General features: G+C 37.1%; 1 long non-coding RNA gene across 4 annotated transcripts in view; it reads left to right on the top strand.

Annotated features, from left to right (window-relative positions):
- LOC311437469 overlaps positions 1–19,421 on the top strand; it is a 317,804-nt gene that overhangs the window by 264,289 nt on the left and 34,094 nt on the right. The window contains exon 9 of one of the 4 annotated variants that reach the window (XR_014693485.1): positions 15,882–15,967. The exons of the other annotated variants lie outside the window; for them this stretch is intronic. This is a non-coding gene — a long non-coding RNA (uncharacterized lncRNA). The remainder of the gene's footprint in view (positions 1–15,881; positions 15,968–19,421) is intronic. 4 annotated transcript variants of the gene reach the window in all.

Below are 19,421 nucleotides of genomic sequence, written 5' to 3' on the forward strand. Positions count from 1 at the left end.
AAACTTAAAAAATGATCCTTCTGAGGAAAAGTAAATACATGCGTATATATAGAGAGAGATTGGTTGGAAAGAAGGGACAGAGACTTGTACATCTGTCAATTTAGTGTCTGAATTTCCCATAAACTTCTATTGAGATCCGATTAGCTCTGCAGGGAGCAATCCAAGCGGGAAAGCATTAGATGTAACTGAACCTGTGATAAATCCTCCTGCAGCCAAGCATTAGTCAGAAATATACTGATCTAATAACAAGTCATGATTACAGTTTAATCCTGACTGGTACTTTCAGAATTACAGATAAAATGGATCATTTAGTGTTGACTTTTACAATTCCCCAAGGTAACAGTATGGGGTTCTCATTAACTAAAAGAATTATTCAATTTGAGGCTGAAGCCTATAACTGCATTCTTTTTACAGGACTGGGATCATTAGTATTGTCGCAGAGGTGTGTGTGAATTACCACTAAATCAGATACTAGTCACATCCCAGGTAGTAAATTCCTAAGCATCTGACCTAAAACAATTTTACAGCTGCAATATTAAGTTTTAAAACTTTAAATGGCTTTCTGATATTCTTTTGGGGAAGAATTCTTCCTGCCCCACCTTTCTAAATGTGATAGGCATTGCTGAAAGGTTGGATTCCTCTAGTACCTGAAAGTCCAGATGCAATGTAATGTATCTCTGGTGTTTTTCATGATGTCAGGTGCGATGAGAATGAGAAAGTAATCATTTATATTTATAGCTTTTTGTATGCTTTAAAATTGAGTGCCACAGGTCGTTAACAATAAGATAGCTTCTTTTCACGTGTTATGGGTGGGATCTAAACTACATCTCTTCTTGATACACTGATGTTAGGATATGCTTTTTCATGGCTTAGCAAAAGAGCAGGTTAGGGAGCCCATTTGCCTGAAAATGGTCATTTAATTTGACCAATTTGCCTCTTATGTAAACTATGTAAACTATTTTTAATCAAAACTCACGTTTTTTTCTCAAAACTCTTGATTTTTTTTTTTTTTAACCAAAAATAAGCAGTTTCTGGAAGAGACAAGATAAATTAACTCTTCTTGAGTGACTTTGTATATCTTTAAACAGCATTTAAGATTTAACTGAATTTATTTTGTACTATAAACAGACATTACTGTTGGATGCTTCCTGTGCATATGTTTGATTTCTGCAAAGGTTGTGTGTAGTATATATTCTAAGATTGTAAAAACACTTAGCACTAAACTTATGAGTATAAAGATTAACCTCACACAGGCATCCATTTGGTGGAGTTGCAGAAAACAGTGCTTGCTTAGTACCTCTTTAGGTGGTGATACATCTTAAATGATATATAACTAGAATCATTACATATTTCTTTTTCCAAAGCTTAGTGCATTCTCTTTGTCATAATTATTACAAAGTCATTTTTTATTTTCACATAACCAGATAACCAGTGTCTTTGGGAATATTTCTCATAGGCATGCAAGCTAAAATTTTCAGATCTGGTCTACAGTAGAATGTGAAAATAGAACAGACATTGACAGATTTAAAGCCAAGTACTGTTTTGCAGTTACTTTTGTTTTTCAGCTATCCAAAGTTCTTTACATATAAATAGTTCTCAGACAGAAAGCATCCTAATATATTTCATGTCTCTTTTTCTGTTTCTTAAAATGTCTTTAGGCTTTGTTGAAATTTCATTCAGTATTTCAGAATATATGGATTATGATGAGGTAGACATCTGACTTAATTTTTAAAATTGAAAGATTTCCAGGGCAAAGAGGTGAAGAAATCTATCTGCAGGTAATAATTCTCATGACTTTCAGAAGAAAAAAGAATAGAGTTAGGGAAACAAATGATGAATGGAATAGGTAGTTCTCTCTGCAGCTCTGTTTTGGATCAGGAAAGTGAAATAGAAGTTCATGAGCCTGTTAGGGAAGGAAACTAGAAGTGACGAATTCAAGCTGTTAAAAGCTGAGGGAGAAAGAAGAGTCATATCTGGTGTGGGTGCTGAATGTGCAGCCAAAAAAGGCCTTCAACAGTCTGTCAGAGGAAGATCAGTGCTTGATTAGGCTGATATAAACACAATAAAAATATCTCCCCACTTCATTCCTGCAATAAATTCAGAAATAAGTAAAATAAACATCTTGTAGACCATTTAAATACTGTAAAAACCTCTCATGAGATCCTAGTGCAGAGTTTGCATGGTACTGACTGGGTGGGAGGCAAGGAGCTCCAGCCGTGGTGGCACAAGAGCTGTCTAGTGGTACCAGACCTTCCTAACCTGGAAGGAGCACTGAGGTCCTGAGGTCACAATTTATACATCTGCATTTCTGTTGCTGTACAGACCGGGAGCCTGTAGGAGAATGGCCAAGAGAGGTATCTGGCTCCCAGAACCATGAGAGCAGAGCAGGGCATAGGACTGGACTTGATGGAAGAACCAGTTGTTTCTCTCCAGTTTCACACCTGCAGCTGGGTGCACCCGAGGAGGTGCTGCTGGGGACCTGCTCTGCAAAAAGGGGGAAGCCTGAGGCCATCTTCCTTCAGAGTTTGCCATGTCCCTGGTAGGTTAACTGATTTCTTTTCTCCTATGTGGCACCTGGGAGCTGACATGCGCACATTAAGTCTGGTCAATGGGACCAGTACATTAGAGGAAAAACAGGCCAACCAACCTGACAGTACAAAGGGACTCAGCTCTTGAGGGATCAGCTAAAGTCCTGTCAGTTTGTCAGCAGAATTATGCACACTTCAGTTAAGTAAATCCTAATTTAAAATTGTGTAACAGCAAATTGAATCACATTCATAGCTGTGATTAATATAGGTGTGTTTTATTGTATGTGTATAATTATTTATTACAGTAAGTTTATAGAATATCACTTAAAATATAATTTTTTCTTTAATTCTGGAGTGCTGATGGCTTTCCTGCTGTCTCATAAGGTAGTCTACTTTCAGCAAACTGTTTAACAAGAATGTTTAGATTAGGAATACATACAGACCATCATTCCTGCTTCTGGGTTTTTCAGTTAAGCAACAAATTGTTTAGCATGTCATGGCAATGCTAGTGTTGCTACAAACAGAAACATATGATTGGATAGAAAGCATAAAATAATTTAAGATGCATGTTCATCTGAAAATCTTTGCTGAATTTCACAGAACAAAGCCAAGGGACTTTGTGTCTTCCACATATTGAGATGGTTCATATGTGGTACACTGACACATTTGTCATTGCCTGATGGTACCACCCTATGTATTGAAGAAGATTTCTTTTCAGGCTTTTGCTTTTGTAGCTGCAGTTCTGAAACATGAAAACAAAACAAAACAGTAAAGTGCTAAGAATTATAGTGTATTAACCTAACAGTCAAGCAAAATGAGATCTTTTTTCCAGTATGAAGGACCAGGGTTCTTACTTTCTATGGTGATTTACCTTCAACTGTACTGTGGCCTGTAGCAAAATTACTGTAATAAGAGTTTCAAATATTTGACAAAGAAAAAAAAAAAAAAAAAAAAAAAAAAAGAGAGAGAGAGAGAGATTTGAATTAAGAAGTAAAAACCTGCTTAGGAAAATCTACTGCAGCATATAGACATCTAGATCTTATGGTTGAGATAAGCTGCAGCTGAACTGCCCCTCCTGAATGTTCCACTAAGTTCAGGTACTCAATTAAATAGCAGAAGATTATATCATATCTCTGGAAAGCCAGGTGCTCTGTAGAATTACTCCAGGAAACCCATTTAAGTGTGAAGGAATCATAAATGTTACCCAGTACTGGACTTCTAGTGATATAATCTCTCCTTTAGTAACCAAGGGTAATATTTCCTTTAAAGAAAAACTCTGGTGTCACACATTTCTTTTGGCAAAAAAATAAATGCTATTTATGTGTTTTTGCCTTAACTTCATCTTTCCCGTGCAGCACTGGTTTATTCTGTAGCTTTTTGGAGACTCCCACAGCAATATTTTAAGGAGTATTTTAGTAGGAAACAATTTTGATATTTTGTTATAAACAACAATTTTAGGTAAACAGGCATAAAAAAAAATTAATGAATGAGGCAAACAGTAAGATTTTTCTACAAACAGAGATGCTTCTGTTAATTTCATAGGCACTTCTGGAATCCAGGTCATCCCTCTTAAAGGTAGGATGGATTTGAGTTGCCTTCCTATATATATTGGCAATACCCTAATGAACTAATTAAGGCTAGAGATATAACTTTTAGTCAGCTAAAGCTGAGCCTGACTACACATCGTTATTTTAAAAGTAGGATTTTTTGTTGTTCAGACCTTGGTTGCTTCTCAATTGCAAATGATAGAAATCTGTTTCAATCAAGATGATTTCTTGGTCTGGAAATAGTGAAAGTACTTGGAAAGTAATATGGTACGATTGCCTTGTTCTGAAATCATTTCCTAGCACCCTCTTGGCATCTGTTACACAGTCCTGGGCATAGAGGTACCACACCCAGTGGCCATATTCATGTTTTCGAAGAAATTTGATTTCATAAATATAGAAATTGATAGCTCCAGACATGACCATCAGTCCAGAAAATATATATTTTTTTTAAGTGAAGACCCTTTTACCTTACAGAACTGATTTTGAGAGGATTTGGCAATTTTTGCCAAATTCATTTAGAAATAAATCATATGGGAGGTTTTTATTACTTTTGTGTAGGCTGCAAGCTCCACTCAAGCCACCTGTTCATGAACTCTCTTCTGAGGAGAAGAGAGTATTTCATATTTCTTCCTCTTGCAACCTGTGTGTATTCTCTTTTCAAATGGCTGACCTCAGCGTGGAATTTGTGGAAAACACAAAACTGTGTGTGGAGAATGCCTAAGTTGGCAGCTAATTTGTTTCCCCTTTGCTTGGAATTACAGATCAAAAGCTTCTGTAATTTTCACTGATATCAATAATTTGCTGGCACAGAGATCCATCTAATAAAATCAGATTTCTGCTTCACAGTGTGTGTGCATATGTGCATGCAGAAATACCTCTATACCCAGCACACAGGCATGCATTTTGTTATTTCCTGTTGCTTTCCTTAAAACATGTTGAGGCTGAAATTATATGGTATTTTATCTTCCTTGTTTATAGAGAGATGCTAAACATTTTAATGAAACTGTGCTTCATAGAATCCTTTTTTAATACATTGTTAAAAATTAAACAAAACTAATACAGATTATTGGAATGACAAGCAGAGTTTCAAAACCTGATTTTATTCTGTGCCTACAGCTTGTAAGCGTAAAACAAAACCATGTTTAATGAATGTGACTTTAATTCAGCTATAAACATTAGTTTTGGAAACCTTTTGATGACCTAATAGCCAATGTACTGCATTCCTCCTTCCCCCAGACCCTTTCAAAAATCCTTGCTCTCATAATATTTGTTACTAAAAAGTAGTGTCTGCATCCCTGAAACTGATGGTTTGGATAAGCCTGTATTGAAAATCATGTTTATCTTCACAGACTTCCAAGCTAGGATTTAAAATATCCATAGTTTTTTGTTGTTTACTTTTCAGCTATTTGAGCACTGTCTTTAAACTTCTGATTTTTATGACTTTTCCACCAGTTCAGCAGATGTACTTTCATTACCTCTGCTAAGCAAGACTGTTCAGGTCAGGTATTTTGGGTCATCTGATCCAGTCTATTGTGTTCAAAGAATAGTGTGCCTATCAGAGAGAAGTCAACAACAATGAAAAAGCAGAGGAAGTTCAGAAAAAAATGTATGATGTTCTAAACCTGCCACCATCACCTCATTTGAAATTGTTCCTATGATGAGTACCATTAGCAGAATGTCTGCAGGCAAAACTACTTAAAAGGATTCTGGAGTTCACTTAAGGTAAAAAATCTTAAGAGAAAAACAGCTAGATGCACAGGGACCTAGTAATAAATACTCAGTATACTGGATAAATAATAATTTATTGCAGAAAATATACTCAGCTGTGACATCTTCCATCAAGAGAGAGTCCTCAGAATTACTGCTAGAATTGTTAACTAAAAAGCTTTAACTTGAACATCTAATAGTAATGTTCACTGTGGATGAAACAGGGTTTTCTGGTAGTAGTGTTTTGGTCTTCTATAAGGGCAAACAAAACTACAATTTTAGTGCTCCCTAATGACTCTTCTCTTTGAATCCCTTGTTCTCTCCCTCGTCAAAGTGATTAAATGAAAAGATTTGTCCCTGTACCTGGATCGCTGCTGTACTATTCCCAGGATAAGGCCTCTCAGCATGTCAGTAAGAGGCTATGTGTCTGCTCTTCTGACTGGGATGCATTAGATTAGAACTTGTCTTAAAGTATCCCAATTCCCTTCCACGTTGTTTTTGAGAGAATAGATCCTCACGTGATTCTGTTAAAGTTACAAGCCATGCCCACCAATGAGACTTGAAGTTGCAACAATTTCAGTGAGGGTTCCAAAAATGCAAAAAAGATCAACCAATGATCTTCCTGCCCTTCTACTGTATTGCCTGGATGTTTGCTCAGACTTCAGGAGAATAAAACCAATGACAAACCTGCTGCTTTGCCAGGTGTCAATACAGTGTCCCTAAACCCCTATGCCTTCCATGTGTAGCAGATAGTCCTTAATTTTTCTCCTTCGCTCTCCCAGCTCCAACCTGGAGGAATGTTGGTTCAAATCTTCATTTTATGATGCTCTGCTTGCTTTCTCACTTCCTTTTGTAAGCAGTGGAACACTCTTTGGCTTCATGTCAGCAGCTGCTGTATTGAAGTTGCTCTATTCAATCCAGACTGCATGAGAGAGAGTAGCCAAATAATAAAACAGCATATGATCTATGCTTAGCAATTGGATTTGCTCACTTCAGCTTGTAATCTGTAGCTGTTTTTGCATGATGCTGCTAATTCAAACATCAGTAGTACTTGAGTACTTGAGCTGTATTTATTTAATTATTTATTTATTTATTTTCGTAGGCCAGCTATTTGAAGTTTATAGAAGAACTTGATTTTGTTGTACAAATGTTCAAGTTATGTCTTGAGTTAAAACTGCACCGAGTAGAAGCCAAAATTAGTAATACTTGTAATTACAATACCATCACTGGTCATCAAAATGAATACGGGCTCAAGTTCATGGTGTATAGAAATACAGAAATATAGTTTCAGACTGTATGCCAATTCAGTCATTTCTGCATATTTCTGTATTGGTTACACTCATTTGATTGTTTAAAGTTACTTGAAAACCATAACAGCTGGAGACTTGGTTTGCTTTAAAGAACACAGAATAACAGAGAAGAATCCAGGCCTGACGTACACATGAAATGCTGCCATGCTCTCAAGGCACCAAGCCAACACCAGAATGTCTGCTGCAGCATCTCGTGTCCTGCCTCTTCCCCTGCTTGCCAAAATTAGATTTGCATGAGTGCCAACATCTGGTGCAAACCATACTGTATCTTGGATCTGTGCCTTGCCACCACCTGGAATAAAGACTGTAGATTAAAATCTGGAACTGAAAAGCGTTTGACATTGTGAACTGTAGGGAACGTACCTTTTCTGTTTGTGTCCATTGCTCTGTGTGTTTTACATTAGATAGTTACCTGAGAGACTTGCACGTATCTAAATCTAAACTAGTTAATGATGAAACTTGTTGTAAATTATTCAACAGCAGTTAGCTCTCAAGCTTAATGTGAGCAGATGGACTTCATGGTACCTATTCCAAAGTCTTTGCTACTGTGCTACTTCCTCCAAATTGCACTCTGTTTGCAACCTTTGTTTCAAATACAAGTCCTGCAGCTTTCTTTTTATTAATATTTGCTCGGTTGCTTTAACCAAAGGACTCTATTGCAATAGACTGCACAGGTTTAGTCTTCTGGTGGACCACTGTATCCTCTCTGGCTTCATTTTCCTTCCAGTAGGCAGACTTTTGACCAGGTGTCTGGCTTCTCGTCTGTAGTCTCAAATTTGATGACGGATTTTCTCAGCACTATGACTGTTTCTTTAGGAAACTTCTCATTTGTGCACTTTAGCTCCATCTACATTGCCATGTGGCCATGCAGTGCTCATCCCCTCATTATCCAGACCTGGCACTCTCCCTGTCTATAATCAAACCCTTTAAAACAGAGGAAGTAATAAAAATCAGGCCCTGACACGCAGTCAGTGTTCAGCCTACCTGTAAATATGAACCATGGAGCTTCTGTTACACCAGCTTTACAGTTTCTTTTGTATTAACCCACTTGATGGCTAGGATTTCTGTAAGCTTGCTTGTTGTGTCTCTGTGTTAATTATCTGTCTCTTGGCAGCAGTGTTCAGTGGTGATTGGTACTTGCGGCTGCCTGAGCACGATGGCCACTCAACCATTGTGTCTGAACTGCTGTTCTAAGTCTGTATCAGACCATGAAGTGCCCTGCTGTGCTTAGGACCCGTCTCTGGCTACTGCTTTGTGAATCTACTTGTTAGGTGGGTGTGCGCTTACCTACCTGCGGCCTCGGTGTCTGTGATGCCTTCTGTAGTGGGCTGTGTCATACTACCTTGGTCTTCATCATGTTCTGCAGTCTGTCTCTGCAGTCATCCTGCCACATGGCTGCAACAGGTTCACTCCTCCTTGAAAGTAGGATCCTTATTAGATATGTTTGTCAATCATGAAGATCTGTTGCTTATATTCTTGGAATAGTATATTCAAGTCCCTCAGTAATGCCAGGTGGGAGATTTTCCTGGCTGTCATCTCTGAATGGTCTTTGGTACCAACCCTCCTCTCCTGGTACGTTGTGAGTGGATAAGGGAGGATGGCTGGGAGTGCAGTTCTCACACTGAGTTACTTTAATTCTGCTGCTGGCACATTGGCTGAGCTGAATTTAGTGGGTCCCCTGTATCTTACAAAAGAGATTTAGAGTTGCTGTGTTACATTTATTATCTAATTCAAATACAAGAGGCCTGAATGCCTCCTTATCTCTGTGCTTTATGATGTTTGTTGAACAGACAGTGTTGATATAATAAACACAAAGCACAAAGAATCATGCAGAAATCTGAATTTGAGTACTAGTTTTATCGCTTACAAAATAGACTAATACCGTGTAGTTTCCTGTCAAACTGTCCCCTGGGCTTTTGGGGGCTTTCCTTGGCAGTAAAGGAGGTATACTATTAGTGTATCATCTGCTGTTCCTTATATGTGCCAGAAGAAATCATGCATACTGTTCCACAATATCCCAAGAAAGTATTAAAGTCCAATATTAGAATGTGCCTGTGAACAATTTGCTGTGGCACTCTGAACAATAGGGCATGCCCCTTAAAATCTCAGTATGCCTCATGAATGAGTACAGTGCAAATTGAATCATCAAACAGAAAGGCAAACTCTCCAAAGACTATACTATTCTTATTCTGTCGGGAGGCTGTTCTCCCTCATAACTAGCTAATGAGGAATTATCTCTCAAGTAGGTCACTTCAGTTAATGCCATACCATGGACACTTCCGAAGTAGATCAGATACAGAGACAGAGATTTAATTTTAGCAATTCACTTTGTAAGGCTCTGAAGTAAATGAGTACATTAAGACCAGTTTTATAAAAGAAAAAAAAAATCATACATGGTATTATCACAGAACTGATTTAGCTAGAATAAATCAAAGCATAAGAAAATTTAGATAGGATTAAGCATGAAAAAGTGCTGCACCATTTTCAAATGATTTGGTACAGTACAGACAAATACAACACTGAGATTGTCTTGTTCTCATAAAAAGTAGATCCACTTCTGTGAGCATCAGACTTGAAACATTCCTAGAGCATCTGATGTAATCAAAGGGATGGGAATGATTTACTGGTGTTTGCAAGTAGATGTTGTGCTCTCCTCATTTACAAAATCTTCTCAGATGTTGTACTTCAAACCCTCTCTGGGTATTTGATTCTGTGAACGGCTGCTGAACATTCAGATTGATTGCTTCTCCTCCACATGCTGTTGAAGAGTTCATTTATGCCTCTGAAGTCTGGTGTGGTTTAAATTTGAGTACTGTCTTGAGCCCGTGTTCAAGTCCAAACCCATTCTGTAGATTCAAGGTTCTTCCTTGCTGCTCAGACCTAAACCTGTGCTCAGCAGCCTGTGGGTGTAGAAATTGTGGGTTCCTTCAAAACTGCCTCAGAGATAGCGTGCAACAGGAATATCTGCTGCTGCTTGCTTGCTGAGCTCACCTGGGGAGGAGATAAGCATGGTTTGGCCTTGGTAATGGTGCCCACCCGACCTCAGAGCTGCCGCCTCGTCCAGATGCTGCCCACATGCCAAGGAACCACTCTATGGGGTTGGAGAATCTCTGGTGGCATATATGTAGTCACAGGAGTTCAGGCTGGGCTGTGGCAGTAGGGGGCTCTAATATTGATAGTACAAGTAAAAATAAGAATAGGGAACACCTCTTCAAAGTTTATTTTGTCCATCTCAATTCAGTGCTAATTGGTTCTAACAAATTCAAAGACTGAGAGACCTTAGCTACACTACACACAATTTTATGTTGTATTTCATTGTTTGTTTACTTCCAAGGAATAAGGAAAAGGAATGTATTTGCAGCTGCAAAATTCCTATTATTCTTACATGAGTTTTGTGCATTTTTGTTGCATCAAAAACAATACTGTATTAATATAAATATTTACAGAGGGAAATCTGCCCTTTTCCCCAACACCTTCTAGCTATTAAGTTCTTCACATCAGTATTTTTCCTCATGTTTTTTATTAAAAAAAAAAATAAATAAAAAATAAAGCTAGAATAAATTCAAGATAAGGTTGTTAGCATATTTCTTTCATTTCCTCCTGAAAAAGTATAAAGGCTGTCCTTACTTTTTAGCCTTTATTTAGTTATTTATTTATTTTTAAGTGATAAAAGAGATTTGTGAGGTTATTTTAACTGTTGTGGTGTTTTGCATGGTTTGGGGCTTTTAGGCTTGATCAGTATTCCCACAGTATTTAAACAGTTCTGGCAGCTAACAGAAAACTAGTTTTGAAATGCTTTCACTTTTTCCTATCTCACTTCATATGAAAGGTTTTTTAAATCTCGTAATTAGCTAAAATATTTGGCAACTAGATAATCATTTGCAAATTAATTTTGTTATGCAAAATGTAACTAAAAGCCTAAATCAATAAAATGCAATTGTGGATAGCCATTTTACAGCTTTAAAAGCTAACAGTATCAAATAGAAACAGCAATTTTTAATGCCTTCAGTATTATTGCAGAGGTTCTCAGGCAGGGCACATTAATTTTCACATTAGAGATGGGCTGTTGGAGAAAATGTAACGTTTTAAATGTAGCACTACTTTCATTCATGAAAGGAGAGGAACTTCAAAAGTTTTACTTGACACAACATTAGTTTACTCTTTAAGAGCTACATTTTCTAACAAGAATAAATATAAGAGAAAATTATTTGTTTCCTCGAGAAACTTGGAAAATTAAAACAGGCTCTTTTGTAGAGCCTTCTGCAGCCTGGAGTTCTGATTCTGACCACTGAAATTAATGAACTTCATTTAAACACAGAAGCCTACTGAACTGTGGAAGTGGGAGCCTGGTTTTTAATTTTAGCCATGGGATGAGATGGATAATGTAAAAAATACATGGGGAGCTGTAGTGATTGCTCGGCTTTACAAAGTGACTCCACAACAGCGTGCTCCTTTGTGTACCCCCTGCGCCTTGATATTTTTTTTGCATGAAAGCCAGTCAATTGATTTCTCTCCAGATTGATCTCACAGTGAGATCACAGCTGATCCTAGGGATCTAAGGCTCTGACGTTTAATACTAGATGCTCAATCTGCTTGTGGAGATCTTCTTTTCACAGCCACCTACTGTCAGCTTGTTGTAGCCCAAACTTAGACTTTGGCCTAAAGCTATTTTTTGTTGCTAAATAGGTATGTATTCTAGGAAATCTTTCAGCATATCTTCTAGTGTGAGTCCTCAGTGTCTTTCTTTGGCCCCTCCTCTGAAGTGCCTGATTCAGAGCACTCTAGTGTTATTTAACTTTGTTCCATTTTTTTAACCTTTAGAGTGATCTTCTGAAATTCTATGCGATATCAGTAGTAACAAAAGAGTCCATTCTTTTAATTGCTTCATTTTTGTCTATCAGTTTGTCCTCTGAGTGTAGATCTGTAAGAGCAAAGGGCTGGCTTGGCAAAATATTCATGAAGAATACTCCCAAATTCATTTCAGTCTTTTCTCTGCAATCAAAAACCCTCACTGGCAGTTCCGTTCAAAGATTTTCAGTTCTATTATGTAGTTTGGTAGCATCAACAGATCTCAGAGGGAGCTCTGTTGAATCAGATACTGGATAAATAGACACATTTTGCTCCCCAAAACACACAGTGTAAAGAAAATCTAAATAAAGAAGTCAGGTAAACCTAGAATGCTATCCTGATAGTTTTTCAGTGATCTTTCAGTAACCTGGTGGGCACCATTTCTGGCTGGAAAGCAGTGTGAAATACAGCAAAATGATCTCCATATAGATGTATTTAGATACATGCAGAATAGAAAAGGGATTGGAAATTGATGTTGATAGTTTTTCACCTTTCTGGAAACCAACATCCAGATATTTGAGATATGCAGAAGTGATGGATCTACATTTTTGTGAGTTTTCATTTCTGGTTCTGAAAACACCTCGTCTTAATATCTCACAGGTATAATAACTGCCAAAAAATGACTACTGCCCTTTAATTAACAAGACAGAAAATACCAGTATTTTTCTCAGATATAATTGCGTTTCCCAGTGAAGCCTGAATAAAGCCTGAATTCTGAATAATGTTGATATATTGGCTCACTTAGAAAAGCATTGTTAGCAGCTGATTGCTTATATAATCTCCTTGGCAATTTTTTACATTTACGGTGTCCTTATTTTGTTACAAGAAAAGAACATAGAGGTTTTTACTTCAGTTTGGTCCATTAATTTTCCCAAGTCATTTGGACAGCAAGGTATTAACCAGCCTCCTATGCAGTCTCAATGACATAGTATTTCTAAAGCACCTAAATTGAGTGCTTTTAGTCTAAGGCTTAAGGCTTTCATTAGAAACAGGCCACATTATCCATGAAAGATTAATGCCCATATGAACAAGAAGGGGTAATGTAATCAGGAATAGAGGTCTTATATCATCATAAAAAATGTGGCTTACTGAAAATCACAGTAAAAAAGATTCGGAGTTTTAAACAAAACCCCAATCCTGATTCTTTTATCATTAACAACAAATTAAAACTAATTACCTTCTAATCACAGAAGAACACAGTCTGATGTTCCAGTCATACTATGTGGTGATTATAAAGGCAGGTGTGGAGCAAAGGGAATGCTCAACCAACACACATGAAGACATGAATGGCTAGAATTAGTATGTTATGCTATTCTAGTTTTTTGTTTTGTTTTGTTTTGTTTTGTTTTGTTTTGTTTTGGGGGGGGAGGGGCAGGGAGGGGTGTTGCAATCTCCATGGGAAGTAGGAGGATCCCTTCCCTTTCCCCATCCCCTTCCCCTCTCCAAGGACGTTCTGTTCACAAATGTACTTTTTGGTGATTTGTAGATGTACAGCATTTCAGCCAAGTAATCTGAAGATGTATCAAAGCTGGGTACATTTCCGTGAAATTCTAGGAACTGTAATGATAGACAAGGTAAAGAGCAAGTCCAAAGTTCCTCAAGCCCATTCAGCTTTTTTCTGTTGCATTTTCTAATATTATGTTGGAGAATGAAGAGGCCTTTGAAACAGCCAAAGAAGCAAAAACTGAAATCAAAACTTTGATTGCAGTTTGCTGCAAAGCCTCTTTCTAATCAGTATGCTTTTGATTTTGCTCTCTGTGGTATATGATATTTTGCTGAATATTTATTTTTTTTTCCTTTTTCAGTAAGAATGTTGAGTGTTCTCGGTGTCATACATGGATATTGTGGGCTCAATTGTTACTCATTTTGGTTAAAAATCCTGCTAGTTTTGTTTCATTTTATTTTCCAGTGAGACTGTTCACGTGAGCAAGGTCAGCTTTCATGGCTGAGCAATATCTACTGGACCCCCAAATATAAGTGGGGAAACCAGTTCCCAGGAAAAAATAAAATATTAAAAAAAAAAAAAGAAGAAGACACAAAAAAAAAAAAAACAAACAAAAAAGCCACACAATAAAAACAAAAACAAAACAAACAAACAAAAAAAAACCTTTAATGTGATGATTAAATATAACCAAATAATGTGGGTAGATACTGTGTTAAAGAAATGTTTAAGTGAAATATTTTTATAAACTCAATGGAATAGGAGAGTCCTGATACTGAACAGTTTCAGGTCAAGACATGCTAGTAGAGGTCTGGCCATGGGGTAAGCTGCAAGGAGAGAGGGATGTCTTTGCACGTGTGGATGGGAACTCCAGTGTGGGTACAAGTTTGATGCCGGGGGAACCCTGTTCCAGGGCAGAGTTTCTCAGATGGTGTAATCACAAGTACAAGGCATTTTATTTCAAATACATTAAATGGGTGTATTAAGTGTGTGTATTTATAGCTTTCAGGCTGTTTCTAAGCAGTTTTAGACCTAATCGTTCTATTGGGTGGTTTCCTAAACCAGTCAGCTCTATGTGTCGAGTTCATAATGTAGAGTTCATTCTTCCTACAGTCCTTTGCTGAGGCCAATTTCTTTGCATTCTCCATCTGCTGACATCTCGTTTTGACTTAGGTTTGAATGCTTTACTTATAAAGCCATACATTATAAACATCTTATTAAACAATCTACAAAGGGGAATTTTCTCTAGTATTACCTGTATACTTTTCTAATCTACTTTTAGATAAGCAACAGAAGGTTTGTTTGCTTGTTTGGTTTTGTTGGCTGTTTGCATGGCTTCTAACATAACAGAATAGTGGTCTGTGACTGATTTCTAGATATTTGTCAAGACCCACACTCCTTTCATAGAGTTATTCTCAACAGAGCATCTGACATTTTTACATCCTTAATTCAAGCTCTTGCTTTGGATCAAAGCCATTATGTGTTTTGCATGCAATCCTATTCTTGCAGTGCTGAAGATTAGAGCTGAAGAAATGATTGGATTCTCCCAGGAGCTGTCTGAGGAAAGCTCCAAGAGGGTGCCTTAGTGTAAGATCCTCTCTTACCTCAGTATAGGAGTATATAGGGGGTGAGTTTAGATGGCTAAACAGGTACAGTGCTCTGTTGGTCCTCCAATGTCATCTCCATGCTGCCAGTCTTTTCTCTTATTCTCTAAAATTAGGGTCAGACGTGCAAAGATAGCTCTGTTAATCCTGTCTTTACCACAATTCAGTGGGGCCTAGATGCAAAAGAGAAATTACCTTGCTAATTTATTTTTTCTGTTCTTTGCTGCTATACTACATATTATTTATGTATAGCAACATTTCATGAATTTTTATTTCTTTACTGATCATTAAATAACTTAGGCTGGAGGGGACCTCTGAGGGCAATCTAGTCCAACCTCTTGATCAAAGCAGGATCAACTTTGAAGTTGCTCAGGTTGCTCAGGGCCATGTCTTGGTGAGATTTTAAATATCTCCAATGACAGAGTGAGCAAGTAGTTCTTCACCACTCTATGAAAATATTTTGCCTTATGACTAGTTGGATTTCCTGTGCTATAGCTTGTCATTGCTTCTTGTCTATTTGCTGTGTGCCTCTGAGGAGAGTCTGGCCCTCCCTTCTGTCTATAATCCTCCTTTAGGCAGTGGAAGACTGCAGGTAGGTACCCTCTTATCCTTTTTTCCTCAGCTCAAGCAAACCGTTATCATACCTCATGTATTTCAGCCACCTATACATCCTCATGGCCTGCTGTTGGACTTGATCTAACTAGGCAATGTTTTGCTTGTACTGAGAGGCTCAAAAATGGACACAGATCAATTGTATTTTCACAGGCATTGCATAGAGGGGAACCATTGTTTCCGTGATCTTCTAGCCAGCCATGCTTTTGCTAATGTAGCCCAGTAGAAGTAGCTCTTCATCACCAAATAATATCTCTATTGACGGATGTTCAACTTGTTCACAGGAATCCCGAGGTCTTTTTCTGTGAATTTGCCCTCTAGATAGGTGGATCCCTTCCCTATACCATCACATGGACTTACTCTGTTTCAGGTGCGTGACTTTTGCATTATTTCATTTCATAATGTTGTTGTCAGTCTATTTCTCCAGCTTGTTGCACATTCTCTGAACTGCATCTGGGCTCACTGACGGATCAGTCCCTCTCTTAGCATCATCTTCAAGCTTTTTGAGGAAGCTTTCTTTTATCACAGTTGTTGCTGATGCACAGTATTAACCTCAAAATCAACCCCTGAGTAAAGCCACTCCAAGCTGACCTCTGGTTAGACTTTGACCATTCCACCGCTGCCCTGTGAGTCCAAAGGTCCAGCCAGTTGTCTACCCTGGTTCTGCATAGCTAGCTACAAGGATGTAATGGGATACCATGTTGACATCAGGACTGTGGAAATTGTGACAACAAGTTTAATCTTTACTGACCAGTGTACAATTTCAGGTGAAGTAACAGAGTGTAATATTGATAACTCAAGTAATCCTCTATGTATGAGGAACATACATACTGGTGCCCAGCTTCAGTTATGCTCTGTAATGAATACATGGAATTGAATGAATAGTGCAGTTTTTCATGAAGTTTTCTATAGTTACTTCTCCTGTCCTTTGTACTTCCACTTGCATTTCAAGTACTCAGACGTTTTATGAATCAACTACAAGATCTCGTTTGAGGTTAAAATGTCATAGTTTAGGAGTTCACAACATATGAAATGTCATGAAGGAGCACCGATTTGGCAATACTCAATTAAGGTTAAAAGGATATTGCATAGCAAGGATTCTCTGTCAAAGGTAGCATTCACAAAGATGATTCTTCTTTTTCCAATTTAAATTTCATGTGGCCTTCCAATTATTTTGAATTTTTTATTTTATTTATTATTTTTTTTTAAGCTGGGAATTGCTGTAGGTAGCAGATTTAGTTAATGCTGTAAATTTTATAAGTTATGATGCTCAATGTGCCAAATCCCTATTAATTCCATATCTTTTAAGCTCTTTCGTAGTTTTAAAATTCTCAATAAAATGCACAAAATGCAATTACAATTAAAGCATAGGTTTGATGTTGGTAGTAGTGTTTTGTTTTGGTTTTTAGATAAACAATTATACTTGAATGTTCATTTTGTGTCTGCTAGCGGTAATAGAAAAAAAAAAAGTCATGATTGGGATTAGTTGTCAGGCAATTATGTATTTAAGTAATTAAGACTATCTTCCATTATGTTGAATACTCTAAAAAATTCCCACATAATTGATGTCATTCTTGTCCAGGGAGAAGGTTTTGTCCCCACTGAATATTAATATTATTCCCAGATTTGAAAAAAGTTTCTGGCTTCTATGACACCCTCTCCCTCCTCTGCACTCCTCCAATGAAAGTAGGCAAATCATAAATAGCTTGAAAACAAATTTTGTGCTTTTAAATGTTGCTTAAAATATAGCGAAGTATTTTCAGATTATGCTTTCCAGATCCTATCCCTCTGCAATATTATACAGAGCACAGCTATACCATTTTCTTGAAAGAGCTAGCAGTAGTGAACAAGATTTTGCATAAACAAATGAAACTAGTTTGAATGTCAGAATAAATATGCAACTTTTTACCAAGAAATCAGTTTCTTCTACATTTATATTTGTATGAAACATACCGAAGATAGAAAGGTCCTCAATACCTGATGCAAATATATTGATAGCAAAATTAGTCTTACACGTGTAGCGTTGAGTTGTGCGATGTTGAAATGACTCTGTTCTGTCAATGTTTTAGAAATGCTGTTTGGGGTTGGAGTCTCTATTCGTGTTGACTTTTCAGAGATTTGCATGCAAAAGGCTTTTGCTAATAGGCTTTATTATAATTATTTGTCTTTGTGTATTCCTTGCCTAACCGGGGATGCCTGTCTTTCTTCAACTCACCTTATCTGGCATTGTGCTGTTTTATTCTTGGGGTATGTGAAAAACACACAGAACTCAAACTCAAGTGAGTAATGATACCACAAAAGATGTGAAATTCTAAGGAGGATAGTGAAATTAGGAGCAAAGCATCCCTGTCTTCTACACTCTTGCATCTTTTCCATGTAGATGCCATAGTGCTTGCAATAACCACTGTGAAAATGTTGTGCCTATGTGGTATTACAAAGAAGCCTTTTGGGATGGCAAAGCCTTCCCAGAAGCCAGGAACTCAATGTGTCTAACATTAAATAGGTGTTAATAAGGTGGTTACCTGCTTTCATTTATTTGTTTTAATTCCTTTGTTTCAAAAGAAGATATTTAAACAATGATCAAAACTATGGAAACTGCTGGTGTCAAGATGAATGTCAAAGATGCAAACATAATTTTAAAGATTTTCTGTAGCTTTTGATTTCCACGAAGGACTAAAATAAAATCGTTCATTGAAATTTCCCCTAGTTTTTATACAAAAACTCACTAGAAATTTTGGTTCCCACGTGGCTTCACTTAATGTTCTGTGAGACAGATATATCTGAATCTTAGAACAGTGTATTGAAAGACAAATGAAGCATGCTGCTGCTGTACCACCAGCAAGGGACCATCGTTATTGTTTCATCAGTGTTCAGTATGTTGTCTGTGAGTTATTTTAACTTGGCTCTTCATAACTTTGTTGAAATAAGCATTAAGGGAATGGCCTCCCCTTTAAATACTGCAGTATGCAGAAAACTTGGGATTTCACTTTCTGCTCTTTAAATAATCATTAGTGGCAAAATAATCTTGATATGGTGTCATAAACACATCTCATTAGTAGCTATGTATTTATATATTTAAAACTGCTAATAGCTTTCAATGTGATCATTATGGGTAATGCTCTTGAACAGTATCCATCTGATCTTTCATTACCATTTTCCTAAACTCTAACAACCACCCAACCAAAGAACAACCCCCATAGGCAGAAGTGCATGAATTAAATTAAAATTTACATTTTCCAGGGTTTTTCAAGGTGCTTTCCAAAATCATCTATTCTGCACTTATTAAAACTGTAGTATAGTTAGAACAGTCTGTAAGCAACCCTTATCTCCAAGGAGTTTGAATGGCTGAGTAATCTAACTGGACAGTTAAGGATTTTCTGTCTGAACTGATTGATGTTAATTTTAATAATCCTAGACTTATATCCCTTATTGTTTCAGAGAGTCATTAGCAGAGTTTAAGTCTTTATTTATTTATTTATTTATTTATTTTTTATTTCTCCATTACGAACAATTCTGTATCCCTGCTGATCCTTAGGGCATGGAGTTGCCCAGCTCAGAAAAAGAATAGAAGAATATCATGATAGTAATATAAATGTAGAGGGGTGATTTCAGAAGTAGACTTTTGCATTTAATGGTATATCTTCAGTACTGCGCTATACGCAGTTTCAAAGTTTTTAAGAGTGTTCTACAAAGTCCCTAAGTTAAATTTTTGAAAAAGATATTGCACACTACATTTTGATATGCAAGATGAATTTAAATACTTTCATAGTCTTCTCATTGATGTAGAAAATCCAGGACCTACATGTTCTTTAGGACATGATCTA

Source organism: Aythya ferina (assembly GCF_964211825.1).
Source record: "Aythya ferina genome assembly, chromosome: 5".
In the NCBI taxonomy this organism is placed as follows: Eukaryota; Metazoa; Chordata; class Aves; order Anseriformes; family Anatidae; genus Aythya; species Aythya ferina.